At 42.4% G+C, this 7,112-nt stretch overlaps 1 protein-coding gene across 1 annotated transcript in view; it reads left to right on the top strand.

Moving 5' to 3' along the window:
- The first annotated feature begins 3 nt into the window (after positions 1-3).
- The window catches only part of syt12 (synaptotagmin XII), a 22,938-nt gene continuing 15,829 nt past the window's right edge, over positions 4-7,112 (top strand). Inside the window, exon 1 of the mRNA XM_020624764.1 lies at positions 4-631. The gene's annotated coding sequence lies outside the window, so the exon portion shown is untranslated. The remainder of the gene's footprint in view (positions 632-7,112) is intronic.

Below are 7,112 nucleotides of genomic sequence, written 5' to 3'. Positions count from 1 at the left end.
GGGGGGTCATTTGTGGGTGTTAGTCTAAGGAGGGATGGAACGGGCTTGAAAAAGTTTGGCTGTCCCTGAAATGCACCCACACGCTTCTCCCCCCCGTGCACCCGTTACGTAAAACCAGACTGTGTGTCAGTAAGAGTGTGTGCAGCAGGCAGGTCTTCGTCCTCTCCTGCGCTGCTGCTGCTGTGGAGCTTTGGAAGAGGAAGCGGTGGTCGTGTTATTGAGCGCCCAGCAGTGGAAGTTACGCTACAGGGGTGGGACTTTCTTTCTGCAGTCGGTCGGGGGTGAGCAGCGACTCGCAGAGAAATGCCTCTGGCAGCATCTTTCCAGACTCCAGCGAGCAGCGGCAGATACCTACGGACACCTCAGGGCTGAGGATAAACACTCCTCGTCCTCTTCCTCATACCTCCGCTCCTTTTCATCCTCCAGCTCCAGTCTAAAGGCTCCGGATGCGCTGAAACGGGAGGAGTGAGAACGCAGTTGCCCTCCCCTTCTCCATCCAGGGGATACATAGACCGGACCGACACCGGTGTCATTGGATGGAGAGAGGTGCCTGAAGAAGAAGGGAGAGCGGTGGAGTTGGTCTACCCCCCTCCTCCTCCTTCCTCCCTACTGCACCAAAAGAAAACTCCGGGTAAGATATGCGCTCTCACTCAGGCCGTTTGGTCCCATCGAGCACCTGCCAAGAGCCGCTGCGCTCCTGCTCTCCTCTCTTCACTAACATGCATCATGGCGACACTTTAGACTCGGCATGCCTCTTTAATTCTCCTCTGATTCTCTGTCGATAGTAAATGGATTCATCTGAAGCGTACAATGCACTATGAATGCCTGTGAATGCACCTCACAGATGGGATGGCAGGCTTTTTTTTCTGGCACACCATTTCCGCGTCTCCGCTCTTGTCTCTCGTCGACCCACACACTATTTCGCATTGCATACACCCTGGATTAGGAGCAGGTTTTGGTCTGTGTTCGCGGCAGGCTTCAGTGGATACAGGGGTTGAAGGAGGGATAACAAATGGCATCGAGAGCAGCCGGAGCTGTCACTGCAGCATCACTCTGCTGAACTCCAGCTCAGAACTGTGGCCCGAAAAAAACTTGGATCTTTAGAGGAATGTAGAGTAAAATTAAACCAGCTAAAAGTCTGATAGCAGTCTTTGGGTTGCAGAATTGAATTTATGCTGTTTTAATGTCTGAAAACCTTTAAGACTGGGTATACTGGGGGGTGTATGTGTAGGTTAGAGAGTGTAAAACTCAAATTTGTGAATTTTGGCCAAATAGTTAAATAAAATGTACTTCAGCTCCAACCCGAGTTCCAAATTATTTTTCTAAATATGAATACATTTTGAATCATGTTAAATAAAGTTTGAGAACCACTAAGCAGGCTGCTTTGGAAACATTCAGCACCAGTGCTCGGTTACTTTTGACAAAGTCTGGCTGGTGCTCAGAAAGCCTGAGTCCTGTTCCTTTGAAATCAAATTGTGTTCACTTTTGTACCACTTGACCTTCTCAGTACCAAACTAGGCGGTCAGGGGACCCACCCAAGGGTCACAAGATCAATCTGTCGGGGTCACAAAAGCAACAAGAAAAACAATGTTTCTAAATTTTGTGGTGCAAACCATGGGGATGGTTAATGTTTATGGTCAGCATTTTAACCCTTTAATGTGTCTGCATCACTAGGGCGCCCCTAACTACTAACTATTGGATACTTTTGCTTCTTTAGACCTTTAACACGATTTAAAAGCAGAGATAATATCAATCTCTGATTAAAATGCTGATTAACCCTCCCAGACACTCTGCACCCTGTGATAAGGGGTCACAACAGGGTCACTGAGTTTCTCTGAGAGGAGAAAGATACTACTTTGATACCCATGGTAGTCCAGGTGTGTTTTGCTGGCTAAATGCTCCATTCTGTTCTATCTCTGAAGCTGTCTGGTGTTCTTTTTTTTTGTTTTGCAGACATTACATGAATACTAGTTACTTTTACAGCTAGGTTTTATTTTACTCTAACTCAAGTAGACTGATTAGCCCTTTAACACTTCTTTAGAGGTGTGTGTGTGTGTGTGTGTATGTGTGTGTGTGCATGTGTGTGCATTACCAGGACTCTTGCCGCTTCACTGAGCTGAAATATGACCTGCTCAGAATTCAGTTCCTCCACACTCACAGTCATCTCAGCCATTTGTTTCACACCTACTCTCTTTCTCAGCCTGATATGGGCTTCCCTAGACACACCCCCACACACACACACTCAAGAGTTATAACATACTGTACTGAGCATCTACTAAAAGTGTTATTACCTTAAGAAAACTAAAAGGACCTAGATGAATAGGGAAGATGTGAGTAACACCTGAAGGCCCGCTACCATTATCAGAATGGTCTTTCCTTACGCTGAGCAGTGGCTTACACCCTAATGTATCACAGCTAATATTTCCAAAATAGATCATGTACAGTAATAGATTGCCTCGTTTTATGGTGAGTGCCTGTGGTCAGAGCAGTTTGCTGCCAAATGTTGCTATGGCTCATTTTTCTCAGAGATGCCTCGAAACGGAGCGGGCTGGGGAGAGAATCATAAAATACAGTATTGGGAGATGAATCATATTTATGAGATTGATGCACCGAGAAGCTATCAGGCATTAAATAGTGTTGACAACATATAAAACTGGTTGCTTTATTGACTGTTCTCTTGAAGCAATAATTTGACATTTTGGGAAACACACTTATTTGCTTTCTTGCTCAGAATTTGATTGATGTCACTCTCTACAGTAAATAGGACACTCTTGTAAAAGAGATTTTTAATCTCATTGAGGTTCTCCTGATAAAATAAAAGTTAAATAAAATAAAATATATATAACTGGAGCTTTAGCTTAGCTTAGCATAAAGACTGGAAACAGGGGAAGCAGATAGTCTGGACCTTTCCAAAGCAAAGGCAAATACCAGCACCTCTAAAGCTCACTAATAAACTTGGATCTACCCATTTGACCAAATCTCTAGCCAAAACGAGAGGTGCATGTCTTATTTATTTATTTTGCAGAAACACCACACCTATAGTACATTAGTACTCTACATGGGGGAATTAAATTTTGGTACCAAATGATTTCATTAAAAAAGCTGCTGCTAATGTAAATGTGGCAGATTGTTGGCTGTAGGGGCCATGTTGGGCTTCAGACTACATGTAACGTAAAGGATGCTGAGGTTACTGGACTGTCTTTTATTGTGCGTGTTTACAGTGTGGACATTTGCCCAGTGGACCCATGAAAGAAAAAGAGCCAATGTTAGCTACACCCCCCTCTTTTGTACAGTATAAAGCAGGACGAAGACAGCATTGAGCACATGGCCCTTATTAAATGTTCATGTCATGTGGGAATGATGGGAAAGATTCCCATGTTTACGATCTGCCAGCATTCATGTCATTCACACGGTTTTATGATTGCAGAGTCAGTCTTGTTATTGACAACGTGACACCAGGCCTCCCCTTCGCACGGCTTGCTGCTGTTGAATTGAAATGAAAAAGGTACTACACAGCATCTCCTCTACCTGCTGTTGCTTGATTATCAGCAGGTGGCGGGTTGCTGCCTCTACTCTTTATAAGCCCATTTATCAATCCTCGCTGGTCAAATGAAGTGCACTAAGGTTAGCGAGCTAGGCAAACGACCCTCCAGTTTCTATGAGCAAAGAGGACTCCTAAGTGTTGACTGTTGTAAAGGCAGACATTGGTAACCAGTGCTATGTAGGGAATTTTTTCCTCATTTGCAGGTCACACAGCTGTAACGTGCTCCCAACAGTAGCGCACCACCTCCTAGCAATACATCCTCTCAGATGTCAGTCATTTGCTGGAAAATGGAAGCTGATTCACATTAGGTGTGTAATGTACAGTGTAGTGTATATCCCCTTACATAGAATGTGAATGAATTTAAATTTGAAAGTCTGCAGGTTAAACTAGTCAGAGTAAGATATATCCTGCCAAGGAGGATGGAGAGTGGAAGCAAAAACGGTCTATCACTGTCCAAAGATCTTTGAATCTAAGTGCAGTTACTCAATACTTAATCAGTAAAACTGTGGCTTGGACTAACATCAATGCTTCTCTCAGCTTTGGCAAAATTATATTTCCACCCACTTTCCCATTAGAGAGAGTGAATGAAGTCTTTCCCAAAACATTTAGCGTGGTCATCACACACTCTGTATATTAACCTTTTGGAAACTCTGTTGTTTAATCTGATTTAGAATCAGCAGGCTTTTTCTCGTAAGCTCACCACAACTGCACAAACAGCTTTTTCTGTCTTCGCCAGAGAAAGAGAGAGGATATTTAACCTTCTGATTTTTGGAGGCAAATCAAACTCAAGGTGTGAGAATTGTTTAAGGAGCTTTCAACTGAATAATCAAACTAGATATTAAAACTAAACAAACTATTCTGTAATCACCATCAAAATGTAATCTTTGTCTTCTGTTCACTAAATCTTATGGAAAATGAATCATAGGTTTTTGAGATACCCTAACGACAGGTAAATTAATTAAGGCTCCAGTCACAAGCTCCTTAGCTCAAGTAAGTGTTTAGTGGGAGGATCTAGGGGTAGTGCTGGATGAACGTTCTGTCCACCACTTTCAGCCTTTAAAAGCAGCCTTACAGAGAATGTTTGAGGCCAGGCATGGTAACCATGCATCAAATGAGCTGCCTAAACTAGAAAGTCAAAGTGTAGCTGGGATGTAACACTGATACGTGACGAGGTAAGACATATTGCTTTGCTGTCTGACAAGTCAAAGTGTAGCTGGGATGTAACACCGATACGTGACGAGGTAAGACATATTGCGTTGCTGTCTGACAGGTTGCTGTGCTGTGTTAAAGCTGGCGGCTCCGCACAGTGCAGCAGCAAGGCAGTTAATCTGACTGAGTCATTGGACGAGATTAAAAGCAAAATTGATTGATCAGTTGTTGGGAGAGTGAGTGAGAAAGAGTTAGAGTAGAGCAGCTGACAGGGCCTGTGATTCATCCCACCTGCTTCTTCTCCTCTTTTTAGCTGGTGTCTGGCTTTTGTATTGCTTTTTCAACAGACACTCCTCTTTATTTTCCTCCACCACTTCTTTCTATTATCTCTTTCTTGTCTTGGTTCTCCACTTGCTGAACCTCTCCGGTGTTCTTTATTTGGTCTCCTCTTTATTTCTCTCTCAGTTTGGTTGGACACCATCATTGTGAAGACATTTTAGTCGGTTCTCGCAACTTCAGGGGACTTTTTGAGGTTTAAGACTTAGGGTATGTGTTAGGCATTTACTGTGGTTATGTTGGTTAAGGTTAGGATAAAGTGCTAGGGAATGCATTTTGTCAGTGAGTTTCCTCCCAACTATAGAAAGGCAGTTTGTGTGTGTGTGTGCGCGTGTGTGGACATAAATCAGTGTGTCTGTTCTTATTGATCACACCTGTTTTAACATGCTACTCCAATACAGGGAACTTCATACTGTCTTTCTTCCTGTCTGTTAGTAGCAAACAGCAGCAGCCATGGCATTTACATCCAGCATTCAACACACTTGTTGAGCTGAAATACAGTAGGTTCGGTTTGGACAGACAGAGGAGACTGTGTCTGTTTTCTCCCCGGTCATTGTTGTTTTTTAGTAGGAGACTGTCAGATACAGACACATTGATTACTGTTTATTTTCTGCTGCTGAGCAAAAGGCACCGTGTAACTTAAAATCCACTGTATGAATTCACCTCTGCAGTAACTGTGACAGTGGCTTCATTAACATTTACCAAGGTTGTGACATAACCTCCTTTTGTGCGACTGACTGGCTGTTAGAAAATGTCCTACGGTCTTACTGGTGTTTTTTGCTACTTTCTAAAACAAAAGAAACTCTAAGAATTCACAAAATACTACTTCAGTATGGGCAGACAAGAAAGTGGGCTCCTGATGGTATCTTTTCCAGAAAGGGAAAAGATCAGGTCATGCACATTCTCAGTCAGACAGGACTAGCTCCTAAGTGTCTGGAGGAGTTTTGTCAGGAAGTATCAAGTGTTCCCTGCAACAACCTTTACTGTGGATTATAAACTGAATTTGAAACCCAGTGTTCATCTTGTTTTATCTTTGATAAGCCTGCATGATTCTTTACTCGGACTTTCCTTTGTGTGTGGGTGGCTGTGGTTCAGGAGGTAGAGCAGGTTTGTGTCCTAATCGTAGGGTTGGCAGTTCAGTCCCCAGTTTTTCCAGTCTACATGTCAGAAGTGTCCCTGGGCAAGACATTGAAACCCACGTTGCTCCCAGTGGTCATCTTCACCAGTGTGTGTGTGTGTGTGTGTGTGTGTGTGCGTGTGAGCGAATCACTGTAGGATAGGTTTTCTACCATTGTTGTAAGAGGGTGAATGAGCAAATTTGTAAAGCTTTGAGTTCACTTAGCTGCCAAGTGCTATATAAGTAAAAAAAAAAAATTTTACCCTTTGACAGCCTCATTACTGTTCTGGAAAATTGCATTTCATACATTTCTTAGGCTCTCTCCCATTGCATTATTCACATGTCGCTCACCTCTCATCACTGCCAATTTTGCAAGCTGATATATGACAAGACATTAATTTCCTGCATATCTTGGTAATTTAAATGTGCACACTGAAGGTAGATGCTCTTTTTAGCCTATAAGAGGAATGTTAGACACTGAATCCCTGCAGCAGAGGTGACACAGTGAGATAAATCTGAAGCAGTGGGAGAGCTGAGATTTTTGATTTGATTTGATTTATTCTTTCAATGTAAAGACAGTTGATATGTCAACACACATAATTTTACACATATCCAACAAATGCTAATCCAATATCAATGTGCTTATACCTAGTACATGCTTGAATGGAGTAGGAAGAAGTCAGACTTATCCAGTCCTACCCCATGACATCATCTTACCATCATTGGTTTGCAAGCAGTAAATGATTCACTTCTACCCACACACATATTATACTAAAAATAGATTTTAACAGTGTTAACATTCTTACATCACACAAGTAATATACTAAGGAATGGTTACAAAATATACACCACACCCACAATGTTCCATCTAATTAATCATTGAGCCTGTTCTTGCATATATCTTGATTGACACATACCTTTATATTTATGTTTAAACTCGTCAATTCTAGTACTATTTTTTATGTC

The sequence above is a fragment of the Monopterus albus genome, unplaced genomic scaffold (genome assembly GCF_001952655.1).
Source record: "Monopterus albus unplaced genomic scaffold, M_albus_1.0 scaffold7.1, whole genome shotgun sequence".
NCBI classification, from domain to species: domain Eukaryota; kingdom Metazoa; phylum Chordata; class Actinopteri; order Synbranchiformes; family Synbranchidae; genus Monopterus; species Monopterus albus.
This window is presented reverse-complemented; position numbering and strand designations above follow the sequence as displayed.